This window comes from Lissotriton helveticus, chromosome 3_1 (assembly GCF_964261635.1).
Source record: "Lissotriton helveticus chromosome 3_1, aLisHel1.1, whole genome shotgun sequence".
Taxonomy (NCBI): domain Eukaryota; kingdom Metazoa; phylum Chordata; class Amphibia; order Caudata; family Salamandridae; genus Lissotriton; species Lissotriton helveticus.
Window position 1 is genome coordinate 2114443118 of NC_136061.1, and position 24682 is coordinate 2114467799.

The 24682-nt window shown below is 49.9% G+C and overlaps 1 protein-coding gene across 1 annotated transcript in view; it reads right to left on the minus strand.

Annotated features, from left to right (window-relative positions):
* The window catches only part of TUBGCP4 (tubulin gamma complex component 4), a 380747-nt gene that overhangs the window by 220467 nt on the left and 135598 nt on the right, over positions 1-24682 (minus strand). The window lies entirely within an intron of this gene.

The window sequence follows — 24682 nt, forward strand, 5'->3', positions numbered from 1 at the left end:
TCCACAATTGGCGTCCCAAGCGTGGGGCCCATCAGCGACCCATGGATCCAGTGGGAGAGGTCCTGACGACAAAGTGAACGACTGCAACGATCGGGAACGCGTCTGTCCGATAGACCCTCGTCTGACAGCCGATCATCCGAACTTCACTGGTTCCGAACAGACCTCTCTCGAGTGATCTACGGTCCTGACTGGGAACCATCAGGAGTGCCGCGAGGATAACGAAGAAGAGAGGACGATCGGGCGCTGGATTCGGAAGACAGGAAACTGTCCATGCGGTCCGGGTAAGGTCGTGTAACCACGACAAGTCGCGAAATATTTGCTTGATTGCTTGTTTGTTTAAAAATACTAGTATTGCTCTTTTTATTTATTTGGAGATTCACTGTCTGCAAACGGAGAAACAACGGGCTCTCTCTTTGCAAGCAGTGGAGGATAGGTAGGGCAGCAGCCGTGCTTATTTTTCTCCCCCACTCAATAATCACTTGAAACTGAACTGTTGTTCCCAAACTATTGTTTCCTGGAGATTCCCTGTCTGCAAACAGGGAAGAGACCACCCTTTTTGCAGATAGTGAAAAAGGTAGGTAACGCAGATCTTTGCGGACCTACTCATTCTCCCCATTGTTATTTATTGGTCTTTTTGTTATTTTGATCTATGAGGGATTCACTGTCTGCAAACTGAGAAACAACGGTCTCTCTCTTTGCAAGCAGTGGAGGATAGGTAGGGCAGCGGCCGTGCTTATTTTTCTCCCCCACCCAATAATCACTTGAAACTGAACTGTTGTTCGCAAAACTATTGTTTCCTGGAGATTCCCTGTCTGCAAACAGGGAAGAGACCACCCTTTTTGCAGATAGTGAAAAAGGTAGGTAACGCAGATCTTTGCGGACCTACTCATTCTCCCCATTGTTATTTATTGGTCTTTTGTTATCTTGATCCATGAGGTATTCACTGCCTGCAAACAACGTAGAATAGAAATATTCTGTCCAGTCTTTGCACCTAGTGATAAGATAGGCAGTGCTGACTTTTTAGTCCCTCGTTACGAGCCGTCATGTCTGTCTTCTCCCCACTGATTAGTAGCCTGTTTAGCCCGGACCGCCTATTAGAGATGGACCATCCAGCCCCACTGGAAGGCACCCCTAATAAGGACATGTTCATGAAGCATGGATTGACCGCTATAGCCTATAGTAAACTATGGCATAAATATACAAAGAGGGGTCAAGAAAGTCAATGGCCCCTGATAGGATCCTTCGATGATGATAAAATAAAAACGCTAGAAACTGCCCTGGGTAAAAACAAGACAACACCAACTATGCTTGACAGCTTCGGCATGTGGCGAAAAGAAACTGAACAACGTAAAAAGAAAACTGAGAGTAGGTTGGAAAAAGAGCTGCAAAAAGCAGCCCACCTAGCTGCTCAGAGACTAAAAAAAGAGATAAAGGAAAGAGAGAAAGCTAAACAGAAACTAGAAATGGAAACGCCAAGCCAGTGTCCGGTTAGAACCCCCTCCATGCTCTACCCTGATTTACCCTCGAAACGACAAGCCAATGAGGACCTGCTGTTAGGTCCTCCTATCATCTACATGCCCCCTCCATATGCCCCTTCTCAACCCTTGGCGCAGCACGCGCCACCCCCAGGTACAAACGAAGGTACCGCCACAGCGTCGGCCCCAATGGCCTCTGTGCCAGCCGAACCCCTTGTATTAAAACCCGCATCCACAACAACGATAGACGACCATGAGACTCGAGGGGCTGGTCCTGCAAGAACAAACAGACTAGACAAAGATGAGCGAGCGGGGATCGACAAAGTAGCAAGGACACTGGTAGAAAGGAAGGATGATGAAGAGTACATCACAGATATGTTCAGCTCGTATACAGGGAGTCACAGACGACATTTTACCGTACGACTGTGTTATCATGTCTTGAATGCATACGAGGACCGATATCGAGACAAAGGTCCCGAGAGCCTAAGGACTCTGTACCGGAAGGTCGATATCGGGGATGAGGGCGAGTGTGATGTGTCGGACCTCCTTACGCGTACGCTTGAGGTTTTCCGCCACCTCACTGAACGAAAGCCGGGAGCTAAATCCGCAGCCCCCGTAGTGACCGAACCACCAACCGAGCAATCTAACCCCATGATGCCGATACGTGAGGCTGCCCCTTACTGGGTTCCTCCTCGGGGTACAGGGACTCACGATGATGCAAACAACCAAGATGCGAAGGGAAGGGTAGTGTACAACTGGGTCTACCAGCCATGGGACCGGCAAGAGATACTGACATTCCGGAAATCTCTACCCGACCTACGTAAAAACCCCACTGCCTTCTATACTGAATTGGGTACAGCCCTGGGTTCAACGATCATGACCCTGGCTGACATCGACTTGTTCTTCGGGTTATGTCTACCAGCTGATGTGTGGAAGCAAATCCGGAAAGTCGACCACCTTGAGCTGTTTGGACATACCTGGTCACAACTCGATGACCTGGACAAACAACGGGGACCAGGACAAAAGCCGTTGAAATCCATTCTAGACCTCCCAGATAAAATCGTAGAGAAATTAAAAACCCTAATCCCAGAAAAGAAAGTGGACTGGTCGATAGTAACAGCCTGTCGCCAAAAACCCCAGGAGGATGTATCGGAATACTTCTCCCGGTTTGAAACGGTGTTCTCCGATTACAGCGGCCAGGACATGACCACTGCAACCGGACACCATCTGTTTGTCCAGAATTATGTTAAGGGCCTATCATCGGAAATCTCCCAGAAACTACAGGCCAGCGAGAGTAGTTGGGCAGCCTCCAAACCTACAGCGATTCTCCAAATGGCCCAATATTATGAGCATCAGAAAAATGAAACCGATAGGGCGACAGAGAAAAAGAAGAAGGACTTAAAAGAGAGGGTGATGATTGCCAAACTGCAAGGGGTGACTATAGGACGAGACCAATACCAGGGAAACTACCAGACAAACGTCCCTAAGACTACATTTCCCCAGGAAGGACCGCACTCTGACTTCCTACAGTGGACGCACAGACCTTAGAGAAGACCAGTGCGCCTTCTGCAAAGGGACTGGCCATTGGAAATCCCAGTGCCCAGTTCTTCTGGAAATGATCAGAGACAGAGACCCCAGGGATGTAGCAAACGGACCGAGACCTAAGGGACCACAACGAGGGCCCCCAAATGACGCGACTAATGACAGATCAAGCAGACCAAATACGTTCGATCGACCCAGGCAGAACCAATATCAACAATCTGACTATGACGACACTCACACCTTCGCATAGGACAGCCAAGGGCGAGGGAGGGATCCAGTCGAGCTCTATGTTGACCAGCAGGGCCCTTATGTCACTGCTAAGGTCCTGGGTACCAAGTCTCCATTTCTGGTAGACACTGGCGCAACACGTAGTGCGTTATCTAAACGACTGATTCCAAGGGCACCCTTGTCTGGCTCACTCATAACATCGACAGGTTTCGATGGAACGCCCTCCACCAACCCTTTGTCTGCCCCGATTCTCTTTGACGTAGAGAACAACACCACCGACACCACGTTCTTGCTTTCCTCCAATAGCCCTGACGCCATTATGGGACTTGACTTACTGAAACACTTCCGAGCGACGATTAGGTGTTCTCAAGATGGAGTTCGAGTGTTTCTTTACGACAACCCCGTTCTGCTTAGACATTGTTCCCCCCGACACATGTTTTCCATCACCGACGTTGACGCGTCCCTGCTTGACACTCTACCTCCGTATCTGTGGGCCAAAGCGGATTCGGACGTAGGGCGTATGTTAATTGACCCAGTGCACATTACTGTCCGACCAGACGCAACACTCCCAAAACTCCCACAATATCGGATATCGCCAGAGGGCGAGAAGGCATTGGTAATGATTATCCAGTCACTGATAGACGCAGGAGTGGTAGAGGAAGTGGTTAGCAACGTTTGCAACAGCCCTATCTTGCCCATTATCAAGAAGCAGGGAGAGGGAGATGAGAAAGCATACCGTTTCATCATCGACCTCCGAGAGATCAACAAAGTGGTGGTACCCCAGTACCCCGTGGTCTCAGACATCACCACCATCCTGACCTTGATTCCATCCACTGCCACCACCTTTTCCGTCATCGACCTCAAGAACGCATTCTTCTCCATCCCCATCCACCCAGACAGCCGATATCTCTTCGGCTTTACCCTAAAAGCCCGCTCATATAGGTTTTGCCGAGCGCCTCAAGGCTACACGGAAAGCCCTAGCATCTACAGCCAGGCCCTCAAAAGACAACTAGACCAAGTCCAGTTACCCGACGGGGTGGTGTTGGTACAATATGTCGATGACATCCTTTTGGCAGCCGACACCACCCCTCTAGCGGTTACCGCCACCATTCAACTCTTGCACTTCCTTGCGGAAAATGGCCACAAGGTCTCCAAGAAGAAGTTGCAATTCTGCCTACCCCAGGTCACTTACCTGGGCCACCTTCTGTCCAAAGATGGAAGAAAACTCACCCCTGATCGAATCCAAACCATTCTAGATACCCCTGTCCCTAAAACCCAGAAGCAGGTTCGCTCCCTATTAGGCCTCACCTCCTTCTGCCGACAATGGTTGCCAAACTTCAGCCTCGTTGTAAAACCACTGCTTTCTCTGCTAAACAAAGACGTCCCTTTCCCACTCCCTTGGACTCCTGAGTGTCAAACTTCCTTCACAGAACTACGAGATGCCCTTTGCTCAGCCCCTGTCCTGGGTACCCCTGATTACAGAAAGCCCTTCTCCCTTTACACTCACGAAAGGGAGGGGTGCGCTTTATCTGTCCTGACCCAGGCCATCGGCCCTAAGCAACGACCGTGCGCTTACTTCTCTGCCACTCTTGACCCTGTCGCCAGAGCCTTGCCTGCCTGCCTTCGAGCTGTAGCTGCTGCTGCAGTCTCTATCCGACAGAGTGAGGGGATTGTACTCTCGAATTCCCTCACGGTACTGGTACCCCATGCAGTCGACACCCTCCTGAACCAAACCAAGACGCAACATCTGACGAGTGCACGACTGTCAGGATACGAACTGACCTTGCTTGCCCCCCATATCACCCTGAAAAGATGCACCACACTGAACCCAGCAACTCTGTTACCCTTGCCAGAGAACGATCCCAATGTGCACCCCATACATGACTGCGTGACTCTTACGGACGAACAGACCAGGAGTAGGGTCGATCTCAGAGACACAGCTTTCCCTGACCCCGACGGGGAGTTGTGGGTGGACGGTTCTTGCATCAAACTCCCCGATGGTACCACTTCCGCTGCCTATGCAGTCACCACGGCTCGAACTGTAATAGAAACAGCCCGCATCACCCAGCGATCTGCCCAGGCAGCGGAACTGATTGCTTTGACGCGAGCCTGCATCCTGGCAACGGGAACCACAGCGAACATTTACACCGACAGCCAGTATGCCTTCGGGGTGGTTCACCATTTTGGGCTTCTCTGGAGGGAGAGAGGATACTTGACCTCACACGGCACACCCATTTTGCACGGAGATCTAGTCTCCGCCTTAATCGAAGCTGTCCTCCTCCCCAACAAACTTGCCGTTATCAAATGCCAGGCACACAAGAAAGTGACAGACATTATCGGACAGGGAAATGCACTAGCCGACATCACCGCCCGAACGACAGCTGAAAACAGAACGACAACACATATGTACGTAACCAGGTCACAAGCAGAAAACTGGACTGACGCCAAGGACACAATTAGAGACATACAAACGACTAGCACACAACACGAATTGACCGAATGGACACGGGTGGGATTGAAAGACGATGAAGGCTGCTGGCGGACAAAAGACACGAACAGATGGTTGCTACCTGATTCGTACTTGATTCCCATATTAACCATGGCACACTCCCCTGCCCACATAGGATCAGCCCCCATGATCGAACTTGTCTCCAGGGTTTGGCACAATGACAAGATCCCAGATTCCGCCAAACGCCTGGTCCAACAATGCTTAATATGCCTGCAACACAACCCCGGGAAAGGAACTGTAGTACCCCGGGGGGGATTTGGGGTCCCAAACCACCCATTTGAAGTCCTGCAGATGGACTACATCCAGCTAGACAGATGCCAGGGCCTGAAATATGTACTCGTCGTGGTGTGCGCATTTAGCAAGTGGGTGGAAGCATATCCAACCCGTGACAACACCGCTATGGCCACTGCAAAGGTTCTGTTAAAGGAATTTTTCCCCCGTTATGGCCTCTGTCGTGTTTTATGGAGTGATAATGGCCCCCACTTTGTAGCCCAAGTTATCCAGCTCATCCTAAATGGGCTGGGTATTAAACAGAAATTCCACGCAGTCTTCCACCCTCAATCTGCTGGGCTTGTCGAACGACACAATGCCACGCTAAAGCTTAAACTGGCCAAAATAGTGGCTACGACGGGCCTGAAATGGCCAGATGCCCTCCCATTGGCATTGCTATCGATGCGCTCTACCCCCACCCGACATCACCTAACCCCTTATGAAGTTGTCTTCGGTCGACCCATGAGCGTCTGGTCTGCCCCGAAACCAACTTCCATTCATGACGTTCCGGATGTCCTAATGTCTGATTATCTGTACAAACTGACTGAAACTTTGTCTGTCCTTCATCAGCAGGTGCAGCAGGCCATCCCCGATGCTTCCAGGGGTCCGGGTCACGCCATCCAGCCGGGGGACTTCGTGCTGATCCGAAATTTTCAGCGATCAAAGAGTTTGGAACCCCGGTGGACGGGCCCCTGGCAAGTGCTGATCACCACTCGGACCGCACTTCGAGTGGAGGGGAAGAAACACTGGCTGCACGCTCATCACTGCAAAAAGGTCTCTCCAGCCCTGGCCACGACAGACACCGTCAACACCCAAGAAGAGCTCCTGAACCAGGACCGACCATCGTTGAACTGCTATCCTGACACAGAGACACTTGAACTTTCAAAACATCCTGACCCCACTGTGCCATCTCGAGAAGGGTATTTCCTGCGTCGAAAGGAGGGAGCTTCGGCTAAGTAGGCCACGGACTAGGTTAAAGGATCTCAGAACGGTGACCCAAAGCTACCAAGGGTTACCTGGAGAGAAGCTAAAACTAAGTCTGTGGTCCTGCCCACTACCGAGCACCTTGAAGACGAAGATGATGGAAGCGCCAGATAAGAAGATGATGGAAGCGCCAAATAAGAAGCCGACGGAGACAGCAGGAAATACCCACTACAGAAATCCGAGAATAGACAGACTCCATAGCTCAAAGACAATTGCACTCTTCATCGTAATCCTCCTCTGTTTTCTCCTCATGACTACGCTCTGGATTATGGAAGAACACGCACCTGCTCACGAAACATTCCTAACCACTGCTCAGCCTACCACCATGAAGGAACATCATCTAATTTCGCTCTCTCCTCAACTAAGAGAGAGGCGAAAGGAGTTTTGGAACAACTCTTTCGTGCAGCTACTTCACCAGCACAATCTTGCCACCAACGCCACCAACTGCTGGATCTGTGGGTTGCTACCCCATGCCACTGGACATTCAATACCATTCATCCCTTCACCCTTCTCTGTCCACGGCTCCTGCCTTGCCTGGCTGATCCTCCTGCAAGAGAGCTATACGGGCAATGCCACCTCCAGCAGAACTGCAGCACATTCTTCTCACGGGGCCGGGCGAAACAAGACAAAGACACACTTCTGCCCGCTGACCCCCAGCGACTCGATCCAAATGGACATCCCGGCCAAAGAACGAATCGAAATGCAGGTGTTCAACAATCCAACCAGACCCACCTTCTCCTATCTGCGGAAACGAACGGCTGCCACTCTGACTGTGGCCCTGACGGTCATCAACGTCACAGGCCACATGTGTGTAGAAGGACTTGGGACTCAGCTGGTGGGTCGCAGCGCTTGCCGCTTTACCAGCACTCTGGATTCCCCGGATCCACCTTCCTTTGTGTCATCTCCAAACATGTATTTCATCTGCGGCACGAAGGCCTACACCTGGCTCCCCAAAGGCTGGGGGGGCACTTGCTACATCTCCTTCGTCCTTCCTCCAACTTATGTGGCCCCAGCGAATCACCACAGACAAAAACGAGCCAAAGACGTTGAGCAAGCCGACTCAACAGGGGCACAGTTCCTCGATGCTATGAAAGGACTCGTCCCCCTCTGGGGCCCGATGGCAAACAGCCGTGCCATCCGACATTTGACTCAGGCAGTCGAGACAACCATGAACATCACAGCGGGCATCTTTGCCAACAACACTGCCGAGCTCCAAGCGGTCCGTTTGGTGGCTCTTCAGAACCGCCTCGTTCTAGATGTGGTTCTGGCGGACCGTGGAGGAGCATGCCGCATTATTGGGGCCAGCTGTTGTACATACATACCGGACAACTCACCCTCAGTGTACAAAGCCATCGAACATCTTCACAGACTCTCTTCGGAAGTTCACCAAGAGCAAGAAGAATGGTCGCTTGGTGGTTGGTTATGGGACACCGTCAAAAGCTGGGGCTGGAGACTGCTCACCATTATCCTGATTCCCGTAGTTGTAATATGTGGCCTATGCTTAGGAATTCAATGTTTGCCACCTATGTGTTCTTTATGTGCGAGTTGTATTTTTCCCAAAACTGTGGACATTGGAAGCGAACATATGAGAGCATTGTATGATACCGAAGTTAGGAATTTGATGAAAATTGACATTGAGTAAAGCAAGGTGGCTAGATATGTTGAAAAGGGAGGACTGTTGAAAGTTGGGCTGAAACCGTCAACATTATCGGCGCCCTCTTGCTCTCCTTAAACCTTTTGTGCGCGTAAAACAAGCCGCCATTTTGGGCACCATGGCTTCCCTGCTCCCGCCGAGAGCCAGCGCGCCTCTCTCTCCCTCCTAGCTTCGCTGGCAACCCCCTGCTTGCACCTGCCTTGAGTCATAAACCCCTCTTCGGCACTGCTCTGCCCCGGGCCCTCATCCTGTTCCCAGCGCGACACCTCCCTGCTCCCCTCTCATGATCTCCGGACCTTTGATGCAAACCCCTTTTCCCCGTGTGCCCGTTTGTCTTCCCCGTTCCCAGGCCGACACCCAGCTCTGCCGATACCAATCCCTTGCCCCTCCCCGTACAATAGAAAGCTTCCCTCCTCAAAGGACCCCCTGAGATGATCAAAGCCCCCCCCCCCATCCCACGAGATCCGATCGAACCCCACACACTCCGTGAATCAGCGGAATATCCAGCTGCGCGATGATCACCACCTGTTGTGAACGGGGCGGGGACTTCCACTGTAACCTTGCGTGGGAACGGGCTGGGAAAGGGGGGATTCTGAGGATGTCTTTCCGTACATCAAAGTATCGACGAGAATGTGTTACATGCAATAAACAGATAAACGTGTGTATAAGAGGCCAGGCCTCAGGGATGCAGTTAGAGCACCTCAGAACGATACCTTCTGTCCGTTTCGTTGTGTTCTCCTCCGGAGAAAATAAAAACCTCGTTTCCTGCCTTCCAGTCTCCAGCGCCTGCCTCTTCAATAGTTTAACTTCTTTGTGGGCTCAAGAGGCGACACCGCCGGGCAAATACTTAAGGATCTTATATTCTGGTTGGTAGTGCCCCCCAGTTGTATTTTTCCACACTGGTTGTTTACCTATATATCTTACATGCACTGCGCCCCAAAGGACCTCGACGCTACTGTGCTGACCAATGCTGACGAATCAGCGTGGGTAGGCATGTGGCAGGACTCCGGGGTTAGAAGGGGGATGCTGGGTAGAATTCTTTTTCCTGAGGCTCAGTTCAGAGTAGCCAGTTATGAACAAAGAAGAAATTATGAAAAAAGGATAGGTCCCATTGACCGTATGATGCTGTGAGGTAAGCGGAGGACAACCCAGAAAGGAAATAAGCTATCAATTTCAGAAAGGTCCAGAAAGGAGGTAATCTATCATTTCTGACGTTACCACATAACTTTATTTGTCTTTTTAGTACTCTGAAAAACTGATTGGTTAGAAACTTGCCTACCAGATAGGAAGTTAGCTTTTTCTTCTACGAAGAGGATTTGCACAGAGAACAGATTGTTTTCAAGGCTGTCACACTCGTATAAAGGCACTATTTTTAAGTCTTATCATTATGACGATTAAAAAACTGTGGATCAGGACTACTGTATAAAAAGATGAGGGGCTGAACAAAAATTCCTGCATTTAGGCTCAGTAGTGGGCCTGCCCCCAATCCCACTTTCTTTACTAAGTTAAATGAAGTAACGAGGAGTACACCCCCTATAAAGTTTGATAAATTGTGTGAAAAAAGAATAATCATACAAGAAGATTTAAAGTGCTTTAATATGAAGCTACACACCGTTGGTACCACTAATGAGCACCCCTACAACAGCAAGCAGCTTCCACATTCATACCAATAAATCCTGTAAAATTAATCAGTGTATGATTCTTAAAGCATTTACTTTGCTTGATATTGATAGAATATCAAGTGTCTGCAACTCTTTATAAAGAAATAAAAGACACATTAGGCCTTTTTAACAGTATTCCAAGTGACGGTTTCCTCCATGTAGATGAATTGTCAAATATACTAGGCTTTCCAATGAATGGCTCCTCTCATTTTCTAGGAAACTGTGTTCAGTTATCAGAGGTCTTGCAATTACCGCAAAGAATCTTAGACTCTATTCTAAAACTTCAAGAAAAAAACAATACTTAATTCTGACCTTACTTTGGTTGTCTTAACCATAATATTACTGTCCATTTTGAATTGCTTCAATCTTGAAGGACAAATTCACAACACTTGTAGTAAAATCTTTTTAGACTCAAAATCACAGAGCATGCAAGCGGAAGGGCACTGAATCAGTAACAGTTGCAAATTTAAAAAGAAAGGAAAAAGTGATTCAGGCTGGGAAACCAATTGTGAGGAAAATGGATTCTCTGCATAAATGAATCTTAGAAGATCAAATTGAAAAATATCGCAATTACTCTGAGTTATTGATGGAACTACGGTTGACCAGAATTCTCCTCTTGCTTTAGACAGGTCATATTTATCAAGTAACCAATTTGATTTCTGCAGAAGTCAAAATTTGTAACTGTGGTTGAGCACATAGAAGATTGAGTATTATTCTTAGTCTATTTAATGGACTGTTGTCAGAAGGAAAAGATTTATGAACTTGATAATCAAAGGGACATGGGGAATCAGGGTTGATGGTTTTAACAGGTACAAATAGTACTTGAGTTGGTGTTTGCATAATCATTTCCTACTTGTACCAATGTATTCCTTTTTACTTTAATGGCTGAACAATTATGATGAAATATAGCTGCCAATGGATTGAGCCTCTGTTCTGAAATACGAGTAGTCTAAATATTCTGTTCTAATGCTTGAGTAGTTAATATAGCCTTAGACAGAGTTCGCTCAGGAGATTCACCAGAGTCCTCATTATTTCCATTATTAGTGGTCTCGGACACTAGCTTAAAAAGAAATTTCATTTCTAGATTTTTTTTTTAGGAATTCTTTGTTATTTTGCTTTTTCTTTTTTCATGCTTTTTAAAATTTCCTTGGCGCTTTCTCTTTCTTTTACTTTTCAGAATCTGTTTGTAGGGGTTAATCTGTTATTTTAGACTATTTATTAAAATCAGAAAGTAGAGATGGGGAACATCAGATTGAAAAGAGTTAGAAGTCTTTAATAGAATTTGATAAAATTGGGACCTGAGGAGAGTACCAATGTGAGCTGTCGTGAGAGCGGGAGTGAGGAGGCAGCAAGCATGGAGTGTTAGCTGAGGGAGGTCAGCCAGGTCATGCAGGAGGAGCTGCCGACTAGATAGTGAAGCCGGTATAGCCAGGGTCTCCCCTAGCGTAGACCCTACTGTAGAAAGGGCAGACCATGGGGCATTCCGCGAGGAAGAGAAGCATGTCACAGGATGCATGATTCCACCTCCAACAGGACGAATGAGGCAGCATGCACACAGCACAAAGCTGTGCTGCTTCCAATCCAGGCCTCTCGAATCCAACCTCCAAGGGACTCCAGTATCTCCACCCAGTCCTCATCCTCGTAATCCACCTGAAGAAGGGTCTGACAGACCTCTCTGAGTCTCTCCACTTGCAGCTGGGAGTATAGATGGCAGATCAGAAGGTTATACAGCCCAACATCATGCACTGGGGAAGGTGGGGGGGGAATGCGGTGACAGACCAAGTTGACGAGCCTCGTCAGCTTTGTAGACAGTGGAGCAACTGTATATAGCACCAGTGCTTGGTATGTGGCAGGCTGCATTTTTACCGCATCGCTGCAAAGGACTCGAGTTCACCCTGACAGAGAAAGTGCAACAAGATATGTATCCCCTCCGCGCAACAAGGAGTCCAATCAAGCATGTATTTCCCCGCCAATGGAGATGCCACGATTAGGTCATATTTGATTTGTCATGAAGGTAGGCGCCCACTGAGAGGCGCATGTGGGCTCGCACCCAGGATCTGTACTTTTCACGGGGGCTACAGCAAGGTTTCAATCTGCTATAACATCCCCAATTATTGAGAAAACTCAAGACACACCAGAATCGCTTGGGGAATCTGCTCCACGACCAAATACCTTAAAGGTGAACGACTCACATCATGACACCCTCTCGCCTTCTCTTTTGATACTCAAGGACTTCGTGCACAACATTGACCACTTAACATTTGGAAGGGGACATCATTCCCTAGCACACTGGAATTTGTTTTTTAGATGTCTATGCAAGGCTGACAAAATTGGGATTTGAAGGTGCGGAAAGAACGGAACTGACGCCAGTGCACAGAGATGGCACTTATAAGTGGCTCTATTCTGTCACTTCCAGGGCGGTATGGAGCCAATGTGGAGCAGCACAGTGCCATTCAACGATGCGCAGGAGCACTGCTAAGAAAAATTTCCAGAACCAGTCTGATACCAGGAGAGTATTTAAAGCAGTGAAATAAACGATTAAACGTATGCATTAGAAAGTCATAAATCTGCACTTATGCAAAGACATATACATGCAGGTGCACTTTTATTTTAAAGAACTGGAGACCTAACATAATATTAGATTGCCCATAATGGTTTTACAAAGATTCTTAATTACGAATGTTTTTTTTAATTGTGGCATGCATCAAAACACCTTTTACTAAATGCTGAAATGGTATTTAAAGTCGGACAATAGCTTAGCACATATTTGTTTCCAATTTACACGTTTTTTGTGAAGATGTTACTTTGAACGTAATCACCAACTTAGTTTCATTCTTCCGCAATTACATGCATATAATCACAGTGCAATTTGGAAGCATAATAGGTAGCCTCAAATAGTTAACCTTAGCGAACATGTGTACATGGTTTTATACTGGAACCACTCTCAGTTAAGTGGGTTCACAACTCACTGAATTAACTTAAAACGCACGCCCTAGTATTAAAGCGTTTTGCATTATTGAATCGCGTCTAACTGAACAAATCCCCTTTAGGAAATCCGTACTGGTTTGTACTGCAATGGGTTCAGCCTACTTGTACAGTGAGCAAAATAGTCATGAAAACTTGTTGTCCTTGGCCACAAAGAATCTGTCCCGCCAGCTACGGTCCACCAGCCTCGCCCTCGCAGCCGTACCACGCATCCGAAGAGCCACCGCTGGAGGAAGATCCTTCGCTTACCTGGCTGCCAAGACTTGGAACTCCCTCCCCATCCACCTTCGGCTGACCCAGGACCATCTCGCCTTCAGGAAACAACTCAAGACCTGGCTGTTCGAGCAGTAGCATACCCCTCCCCCCAAGTGCCTTGAGACCCTCCCGGGTGAGTAGTGCGCTATACAAATGGCATGATTGATTGATTGATTGTCCTGGGCCTAGATGGAGGTATCATCGTCCCCAGCAAATAAGACAGAACCTTACTTACACCAGTGCTGGCTTCCCACCTTAAAGCGAAAATGCTGCTAATTGCCCCCAAATATTGCAATATAAGAGGGCATTTGAATAATTTCTTACACCCCAAATCCCCTTCCTTTATAGTGGTCAGCATTGAGAGGCCCGGGCTGAATTTCCAATCCATGAGGGACGGCGAGTCTGGCAGCATTTCCAACACTTGTGAAATACATATTTTGCTGTATCTGCCAGGGTCTAATGTCGGTGAGCGTATGCACTGTTCATGCACATAACTAGAATTTCAACATCACTTTCAAGACCTTGGTTAAACTGTCCAGAAATGTACACAAGCCCGTAAGGGACCAAGTCAAGCGGAAGAACAGCTCCCTGCCCAACCCAGCCAAACGGGCAGTCGAACTTTGGCCAACCTCAAACAACGCTGACAGGCTCTGTTTCGACCAAAGCGATGACTGAAAACGCCAGGACTCTAAGTGGGCGCACAATTAGCACGGATCACCCAGCGATAGGGCCAATGGCTAGCTTAGTGCCTTTGGCACCCCCAAAATTGGAAGGGCTGCCAGCCCTCCCTCCACCCTGCAGCAAGAGAGAGCGCAAACGCCAGCGCAAAAATAGAAATAAAATAAGGGCGAATGTAAATGCTGTTCACCCGGAATTCTTCCCTCTTTTTATGAAGGCAGCTAACAAAAAATCCTTAAGTGAGACAGGCGTACCATCACCCTTAGCAAACCTCAATGACGAATCGCCTGTAACCGCCACCCAACCATCCTTGATGAGCGCCCTGGATTCTAGCGTGATAACTGCGGGAACAGCAACAGATGAGCCCAGCACAGCCACAGAAAACCTAAGGACGAAAACTAATGAGGCAAGCCTAACTGGGTCTAAGATGACACTAGGAAAATCCAGCCCAGTGCTGGCCCCAACCTCGCCCCGAGTGGACAACGTAACATCAAGAACGAACCTCACAAAAACAATTTACAACAAACAAGCAACTCTGTCTATCATAGTCAACCGACGCTGAAGGCTCTCTATTGCCCGACGCAACAGAAGCAGGAATCTGATGCAGGCCCGTTACCCAACAAAATTAATAAGCCGACCCCTAGTTTACCCGATCATGAGAACAAAAACGACTCGCCACATTATCATATCTTACTGGCACCTGTATACAAATCAAAGGGTCGGCAAGACATCCTCAACAGATCGAACATAATAAAACTAGTGGATGGCATCCCGGGGCTTGCAGGGTTGGCTTCGGACGACATTGAATCTATTGAGTTCCTCCCTCCCAGAGGCAAGCAACCGTCGGAGGTAACCCTGGTGTCATTCAAGTCGGCCAGCTGGGCAGGAGCTTTTTTGGATCATAAGGCCACCTTGCCCCAATAGAGGTCTTCAACGCTGACTCAAGTCAAGGCTGGGGGTGGCTCCCAGCGATCTTGTCAACCAAAAGCTTAGAATGGCCTCTCGAGGCAGAGCTCTCGGACTCTAATCACAAACCCCTGGGAAAGTCAATCCCACTAGCAGCCTCACACATAGCTGCAGCTAATCAACAAGGACATCCCACCTTCTTAATGTGCTCCTGGAACATCAGCGGCCTTCACCAAAAAACCGCGAATCATGACACTTTCTCTTTCTTATGTGAGCATGCAGTAATAGCTCTGCAGGAAACCTGGGCCACAGAAGGATGCCCCATCATAGGGTACATTGAATTCTGGAAACCAGCGCTCAGGGATAGCCGCTTCGGTCATTCTAAAGGTGGCCTGTCAATATATATATCTAACAACTTAAAAGGTTCAATTAAACGACTACTTATCGAAAAAGACTGGCTACTTGGGGTCAAAATCAACCCGTGGCGGAACAGCGCTCACTTTTCCTCTTAAACGCATACATTAACCCCAGCTCACGTACTAAAAAAGTCCATCTGGCCCGTCCAACAGAAATTATGAGCGACATAGCCGCAGAGCACCCTAATTCAGATTGTATCGTCACGGGGGTTTTTAACACCAACCTATTCCAGGGAAAAACAGCAGACACTGAAGGGCCCTTCTTGTTTAACATCACCGAGGCCGTGACACAAACCAAACCGCCCAACCAAGCTTATAGCCAATTGGGTGAGCTCTGCGTGATGAGATTCTACAGCGCAGGCTACCTGGTAATGAATGGTAGGTCTGCAGGTGACACCCCGCCAAACTGGTCTTGGACAAATGGTAGCAAACACTTCTACCTGGATTACACCATCTGTAACTCAGACCTACTACACTATCTGGCCAGCTTCTGTATCCACCCACGAACCAAAAGCGACCATAGGCCCCAGGTTATATCCTTTAACACAAAGCCAGGGACTCACAAACCAGCACCCCTAACCTGTCAGGGAACATACACGGAAAATCTAAAGCGTCTCAAGTGGAGCGATGACATCAGCCCGAACATTCTACATGTATGCATGGACTTTATAAAAGGCAGAACCAACCAAGATGCCTCCCCGATTGCGACATGGACGACGCTCTGTTCCCACTTGATCAGTTGTTTTCCAGCAAAAAGGCAGGCCCAAAGTCTAACTCAGACTCGCAAGTTCGCAGTCTCTCTACAAACAAAATCACTCAAGAAAGCTAGAAACAACGCATTGCGGTTACTCTCAAAATTTCCGGGGAATAGCGAACACCTAAATACTTACCAAGCAGCCCAAAAGTTATTCAGGCTGGCGATCATCAAAGATAAACAGATACATGAAAACCAATTTTGGTGAAAATTGGTGTGGGAGAGTAAGAGTAAAAACTCAAGGAAATTCTGGGCCCTTATCAATCACTCGAACACGAGTTCTTCAAGCTTCGGATCAGCAAATATCCAAGAAGCAGAATGGGCAACATACCTCACTGACCACTTCAGGTCACAAGAACACCCAGGACCAACAGGATGTGGATCGCCAAGGGAGACGGAGATCGGCCCCTGTATTAAACGGAGCACACCCACAGAGTTGTCACACTATCAATGAGGTTCATCAGGTGCCCCAAGACAGGGTCATTACAGCAGTGACAAAAGCAAGACCAGACAGAGCACCTGGCCCTAATGGCCTCCCACAGAGCCTGTTCAAATCGGACATAGCTTTCTGGTCAGGAATGTTAACAAATCTCTTTAACTATGCACTGAGAACTGCAACAATCCCAGACTCATGGCGGGGTGCAATAATTCACCCAATTTACAAATCAGGATCACGTGCTGCCCCCAACAACTACAGACTTATCGCCCTTTTGGATATCGAGGCTAAACATTACGCAGGGCTCCTCTTGGAGGACCTGAGGCAATGGGCAAAGGATCACAATCGGATACCGATGAACCAAACAGGGTTTGTTGCCAATTCAGGGACCATGATTCAGAAAAGGGGGTGGTGATGAACAGAGTGCATGAATTAAGCAGACCACTCTTACCCAGTCCAAAGATCAGGGCTTGATCCATCACCGTTTTTTACCTCACTGCACCATCCCAGCTCAGAACTTGGCTATATGCAAATTAGTCTGTTCCTGTCCCAGTGCATGATGGGAACAGGGCAAACCAAACTACCAAGCCAATTCTTATACTGGGAAGGAAACAAGCTTCCGGGGACCAGTTTCTGCCATTTCAGGCGTCGTCGGCCCGGCTTGCTTGAATCCTGATGGTGCAATGAGCAAGGGACTCACATCTGAGTATACCCTTCCACGCATATGGTGGACAAAATGATTCAGAAAAGGGGGTGGTGATGAACAGAGTGCCTGAATTAAGCAGACCACTCTTACCCAGTCCAAAGATCAGGGCTTGATCCATCACCGTTTTTTAGCTCACTGCACCATCCCAGCTCAGAACTTGGCTATATGCAAATTAGTCTGTTCCTGTCCCAGTGCATGATGGGAACAGGGCAAACCAAACTACCAAGCCAATTCTTATACTGGGAAGGAAACAAGCTTCCGGGGACCAGTTTCTGCCATTTCAGGCGTCGTCGGCCCGGCTTGCTTGAATCCTGATGGTGCAATGAGCAAGGGACTCACATCTGAGTATACCCTTCCACGCATATGGTGGACAAAATGATTCAGAAAAGGGGGTGGTGATGAACAGAGTGCCTGAATTAAGCAGACCACTCTTACCCAGTCCAAAGATCAGGGCTTGATCCATCACCGTTTTTTAGCTCACTGCACCATCCCAGCTCAGAACTTGGCTATATGCAAATTAGTCTGTTCCTGTCCCAGTGCATGATGGGAACAGGGCAAACCAAACTACCAAGCCAATTCTTATACTGGGAAGGAAACAAGCTTCCGGGGACCAGTTTCTGCCATTTCAGGCGTCGTCGGCCCGGCTTGCTTGAATCCTGATGATGCAATGAGCAAGGGACTCACATCTGAGTATACCCTTCCACGCATATGGTGGACAAAATGATTCAGAAAAGGGGGTGGTGATGAACAGAGTGCCTGAATTAAGCAGACCACTCTTACCCAGTCCAAAGATCAGGGCTTGATCCATCACCGTTTTTTAGCTCACTGCACCATCCCAGCTCAGAACTTGGCTATATGCAAATTAGTCTGTTCCTGTCCCAGTGCATGATGGGAACAGGGCAAACCAAACTACCAAGCCAATTCTTATACTGGGAAGGAAACAAGCTTCCGGGGACCAGTTTCTGCCATTTCAGGCGTCGTCGGCCCGGCTTGCTTGAATCCTGATGGTGCAATGAGCAAGGGACTCACATCTGAGTATACCCTTCCACGCATATGGTGGACAAAATGATTCAGAAAAGGGGGTGGTGATGAACAGAGTGCCTGAATTAAGCAGACCACTCTTACCCAGTCCAAAGATCAGGGCTTGATCCATCACCGTTTTTTAGCTCACTGCACCATCCCAGCTCAGAACTTGGCTATATGCAAATTAGTCTGTTCCTGTCCCAGTGCATGATGGGAACAGGGCAAACCAAACTACCAAGCCAATTCTTATACTGGGAAGGAAACAAGCTTCCGGGGACCAGTTTCTGCCATTTCAGGCGTCGTCGGCCCGGCTTGCTTGAATCCTGATGGTGCAATGAGCAAGGGACTCACATCTGAGTATACCCTTCCACGCATATGGTGGACAAAATGATTCAGAAAAGGGGGTGGTGATGAACAGAGTGCCTGAATTAAGCAGACCACTCTTACCCAGTCCAAAGATCAAGGCTTGATCCATCACCGTTCAGGGACCATGACCAACCTACTAGCAGTGTCAACTATTGTCGACAAAGCACTTTTAACATCTAGGTCAGTGTTCTGCTGCTTTGTCGACTTCAAAGGCGGGGGGTGTGGGGGCGACCACTGCGCCCTCGGCCTGGTCGCCCCCACACCCCCCGCCTGCTCCTCCTACCTGCTGCCTGTGCCTCGATCTACACGGCGCCCCAGCCGCCACAGGACCGCCGCTGAACCACCCCAGCCGCCACAGGGCCGTCCCAGCGCCGCCCCAGCCACCGCAGGGCCGCCGCCGAGCCCCCAGGTTTTCCCGCCGGATCTCTACGAGACCCCGCCCCCCCGCACGCCGATTGGCTACCGCGATCCCCGCCTCCCCGCACACCCTCCCTCCCGGCTCCCCTCTTATGACGCCCCCTGAGCGACCGCGCAGCGGACGCGCGCAGCGGGAGCACCGAATGAGCGCCGAAGGTGCGCCAAAGGTAAGCCCGTCTGCGCCCGTCCGCGCCTGGACCGCGCCCAGCGCCAGGACCCCTGGCCCCCGCAGACCCCAGCCCACCCGCCGGACGTACGACGCCGCCGCCCTCAACGCACTCAACGCCGGCCGAACCCCTGGATGCTACCGAGCCACCCCGAGACGCACCCACGGTCCCTTCATCTGCCAGGCCTGCAAGTTCTCCTGCACCCGGACCTGCGCGGCACCAGCACCCACCAAGCCGAACTCCAGCAGCAGCCACCTGAAGTGCATCCTGCTCAACACCCGCTCCGTCCACAGACACGCCGTCGAGCTCTGGAACCTGCTCGACACCACACACCCAGACGTCGCCTTCCTCACGGAAACCTGGATGCACGCCTCCTCAGCACCCGACATCGCCATCGCCATCCCGGACGGCTACAAGATCATCCGGAGAGACCGCGTCAACCAGACAGGAGGTGGCATCGCCATCATTCATAGGAACACCATCCGCATCACGACCAACACCGACGACACCATCGCACCCGCCGAACACCTGCACTTCCAGATCCACGTCAACCCGAAGACCACTCTCAGAGGCACCCTGATCTACAGACCCCGGGACCACGCACACAATTCAGCGAGGACATCGCCGACTTCATCAGCCCGCTCGCCCTCCCCTCAGCCGACTACATCCTCCTCGGGGACCTCAACTTCCACCTGGAGAACAACAACGACCGCAACACCACCACCGTGCTGGAAAACCTCGCAAACCTGGGACTCAAGCAACTGGTGACCACCCCCACCCACCTCGCCGGACACACACTCGACGCCGTCTTCTCATCCAGCAAAGACATCGCCTTCAGCCACGCCACAGGACTCCACTGGACGGACCACAGCTGCGTCCACTTCACCTTCAGAAGAACGACGACCCACCACCACCAGCAACAGGTTGCCCGAAGAAGCTGGAACAAGATCACAGCCGACCAGCTCACCGCCTCCCTGAGTCAGCACCCTCCCGCCAGCTCAGCGAACCCCAGCCAGGCCGCCGACAACCTCACAAAGTGGATCAGCAACTGCGCGGACGAACTCGCCCCTCTGAGGACCCCGCCCAGCAGACCCGGCAGCAAGAAAGCCCCATGGTTCACCGACGAACTCAAGAGCTCCAAGAAGAACTGCCGAGCCCTCGAGAAAGTCTGGAGAAGGGAACCTACACCGGGCAACATGACCACCCTCAAGCTTGCCACCCGGAAGCACCACCAACTGATCCGCGCCACCAAGAAAACTGCATTCAAGGACCGACTGGACACCAACGCACACAACTGCAAGGAACTCTTCAACATCGTGAAAGAGCTCTCCAACCCCAACGCCGGTAACAACGACATCACCCCATCGCAAGACCTCTGCAACTCCCTCGCCTCCTACTTCCACAACAAGATCGCAGACATACACAACAGCTTCAGTAGTCAACCATCGCACACAAAGACCGCAGCAACGCCACCCACCACCACCCTCCGCGCCTGGACTCCGATCAGCACCGATGACACCGTCCGCATGATGAACTCCATCCACTCCGGATCTCCGACCGACCCGTGCCCTCACCACGTCTTCAACAAGGCCGACGCTGTCATCGCACCCCACCTGCGGGACATCATCAACACCTCCTTCGACACCGCCACCTTCCCGGAGAGCTGGAAGCACGCCGAACTCAGCGCTCTACTTAAGAAACCAACAGCGGACCCCACCGAACTCAAGAACTACCGCCCCATCTCGCTCCTCCCGTTTCCAGCCAAAGTCATCGAGAAGACCGTCAACAAACAGCTGGCCGCCTTCCTCGAGACGAATGGATCCCTCGACCCCTCACAGTCTGGCTTCCGAGCCAACCACAGCACCGAGACCGCCCTGATCGCTGCCACCGATGACATCCGAGCCCTGATGGACAACGGAGAAACAGCGGCCCTCATCCTCCTAGACCTCTCCGCGGCATTCGACACTGTCTGCCACCGCACCCTAGTGCAGCGCCTCAGCAACGTCGGAATTCAGGAAAAGGCACTGGAATGGATCGTCTCCTTCCTCGACGGAAGAACACAGAGAGTCCGCCTACCACCGTACAAGTCAGAGGCCACCGAAGTCATCTGCGGCGTCCCTCAAGGTTCCTCGCTGAGCCCCACCCTCTTCAACGTCTACATGAGCCCCCTCGCGCCCATCGCACGCCAACACAACCTGAACATCATCTCCTACGCCGATGACACCCAGCTGATCCTCTCACTGACCAACGACCCCGCCGCTTCCAGAGCCAACCTTCACGAAGGGTTGAAAGATGTAGCCGATTGGATGACGACCAGCCGCCTGAAACTGAACTCAGACAAGACGGAAGTCCTCATCCTGGGCTCCTCGCCCTCCGCCTGGGACGACTCCTGGTGGCCCCCCGCCCTGGGCACCGCACCCACACCGACAGACCACGCACGCAACCTGGGCTTCATCCTGGACTCCTCCCTCTCCATGACCAGACAAGTCAACGCCGTCTCCTCGTCATGCTTCAACATCCTGCGCATGCTACGAAAGATCTTCCGGTGGATCCCCACCGAGACCAGGAAGACGGTCACCCAGGCCCTCGTCACCAGCCGACTGGACTACGGCAACGCCCTCTACGCCGGAACCACCGCCAAGCTCCAGAAGAGACTCCAGCGGATCCAGAACGCCTCAGCCAGACTCATCCTCGACATCCCCCGACGCAGCCACATCTCCGGACATCTGAGAGACCTGCACTGGCTCCCCGTCAACAAGAGAATCACCTTCCGTCTCCTCACCCACGCACACAAAGCCCTACACGACCAAGGCCCGAGCTACCTCAACAACCGCATCAACTTCTACGCTCCCAAACGCCACCTCCGATCAGCCAGTCACGCCCTCGCCGCCGTCCCCCGCATCCGAAGATCGACAACAGGAGGAAGGTCCTTCTCCCACCTGGCCGCCAAGACCTGGAACTCCCTCCCGACCGACCTGCGCCTGACCCAAGACCACCTCTCCTTCAGGAAGAAGCTCAAGACCTGGCTGTTCGAGCAGTAGCAGCACCCCCCCCCCCCCAAGCGCCTTGAGACCCTCCGGGTAAGTAGTGCGCTATATAAATGTCCATGATTGATTGATTGATTTGATAGGGTCCCCAGGGCAGCTCTATGGGAAAAGCTGAGGAAGTGGGGAATCCCAGACAAATTACTCGATGCAATCATCCAACTTCATTCACGCACCTGGGTTCGGGTGAAGTTAGGGTCTTGCACGCATCTCTCGCGAAAAATTATGACAACTACAGGCGTTAAGCATGGATGCGTGCTGGCCCCTCTTCTTTTCAATTTGTTCATAGCAGACCTGTCGAGGACCCTGGACGATATAAATAGTCACCCGCCAAAGGTAGGAGGCACGGCATTAAGTAACCTTCTATATGCCGATGACCTGGTTCTGTTTAGCCTCACCAGGGTCGGGCTGCAAAGGCTTCTTGATACACTGTTTCGATATACGACCATGAACCAACTAGAAGTCAACTTAAAGAAAACCCAAGTTGTCCCCTTTGGGAAGAAACGATATGCCGGTGGCGGATGGTCATTTAACAACACAAGCCTCGCCATAGGTCAGTCGTACAAATACCTAGGTGCCCATCTGGACTCTAGGGGTAACCTTATAAAACAGCGTAATGAGATTGCAGTTAAAGCCACGACACTTGCGGTGTCACTAACCAAGCTCTCGAAAAACCTCTCAGGTCCAACTCTTTCGCCCCTTTTGGAATTCCTGAGAGCAAAAAACGGCCCTATCCTATCGTACGGAATTGAGATATTCAAGGGCAAACTGAACACTGCTTTAAACCAGCACACAAACAAAATGTATAAAAAGGTTCTCCAGCTGCCAAGTTCCGCATCCCCAGCACAGATAAGATTAGAGATGGGGTTACCAAACTATGAAGCTTCCAGTATCGGTGTATATCTAAACCTTTGTCACAAACTAAGACAGGCCGACCTAGGCACATTAGAATCCCTAGTCTGGCAAGAAATTATCGAGAAAAACCCAGGAGGAACATTTGGTTGCTTTTTTAAGGACTACATCCAACAGATGTCAGCAACCGACCTCTGGGCCCTCAATCCTAGTCAGTCCGCATTTAAAATCAGCATCAGCATGTGTGAGAATGAGATCACTTATCATAGATAAAGCACTCCTCTCGAAACGCAGTCACTCCTGGGCAGTCGTTAATTCCTATAGTCGGCTAACCCCGGCCACTTACTTTTCCTGCACATATTCATTGTATCTAAAACGCAGCCTTATATCCATTAGAATGGGTGACTGGCGATTTTTACAAAATCTACCCCCCTGGCGACGCACCGTGGAGGACACAACATGTAGAGGGTGCGGCAAAGCAGCAGAAACGCTGCTGCACGTGGTTTGCATCTGCCCGGCCTTCAACCTCCAACGTAGGCGCAAACTCAGGGCCGAATGGAATAGGCTGGGTGTCCGGACTTGTAGGCAAGCCATCATTGTGGCTCTGAGTCCTGAAAATACAGACTTAAATATAATACTGACAAACTTCATTCAGCAAGTGTATCGTAACTTTAAGCAAAAGAGGTCTGTTAACGCTTCTCCTCGACCTTTTTAGTTACATAATGCACTTACAACATATCCCAAACCGCTATGTAGACTGAAACAAATAGAACATGCGTAGTACCCCTAGAATATTGGTTTTGTTTCAATATGTATGAAATCATAGTTAGTAGGAGTAACATAAAAGGGGTTAAGACTTTTGCACATTATGTTTTAATCTTCTTGTTCTTCTCGTTCCTTTTGTGTTTTTACCTCTCTTTTAAAAGGCATGTAATCGGGAGGCTTAGGTCGCGTAAGATGACTATTTATATTACGGCTGTTTAATCGATCGTTTCTATTGTTCTTATTTTTAAGTTTGTATATAACGTGAACTTGTAATCCTTTTTTAAAGATATTTGTTTTATATCTAAATAAAGATTTTTTGAATTTTAATTTGAAACTTACACAAGCTCGTACTGCTATTAGCTGAATGTTCCGAAGCCCACCTCCAACAGCAAATAAATAAGAAGCTGCGGCGGCTGTAACTTGCAAAAATATGAACAGTAAAAACAACCTCAAAGAGCCTTGAGTGTTTAAAACGGACACTGAAACCTCAAAAAATTAGAAAATAAAAAATGAAGTTTAAAACTGTTTTTGGAACCTGTCCCTAATGTAGGGACACAAGTCAAATGCAAGCAAGAGACTCTAAATAAGA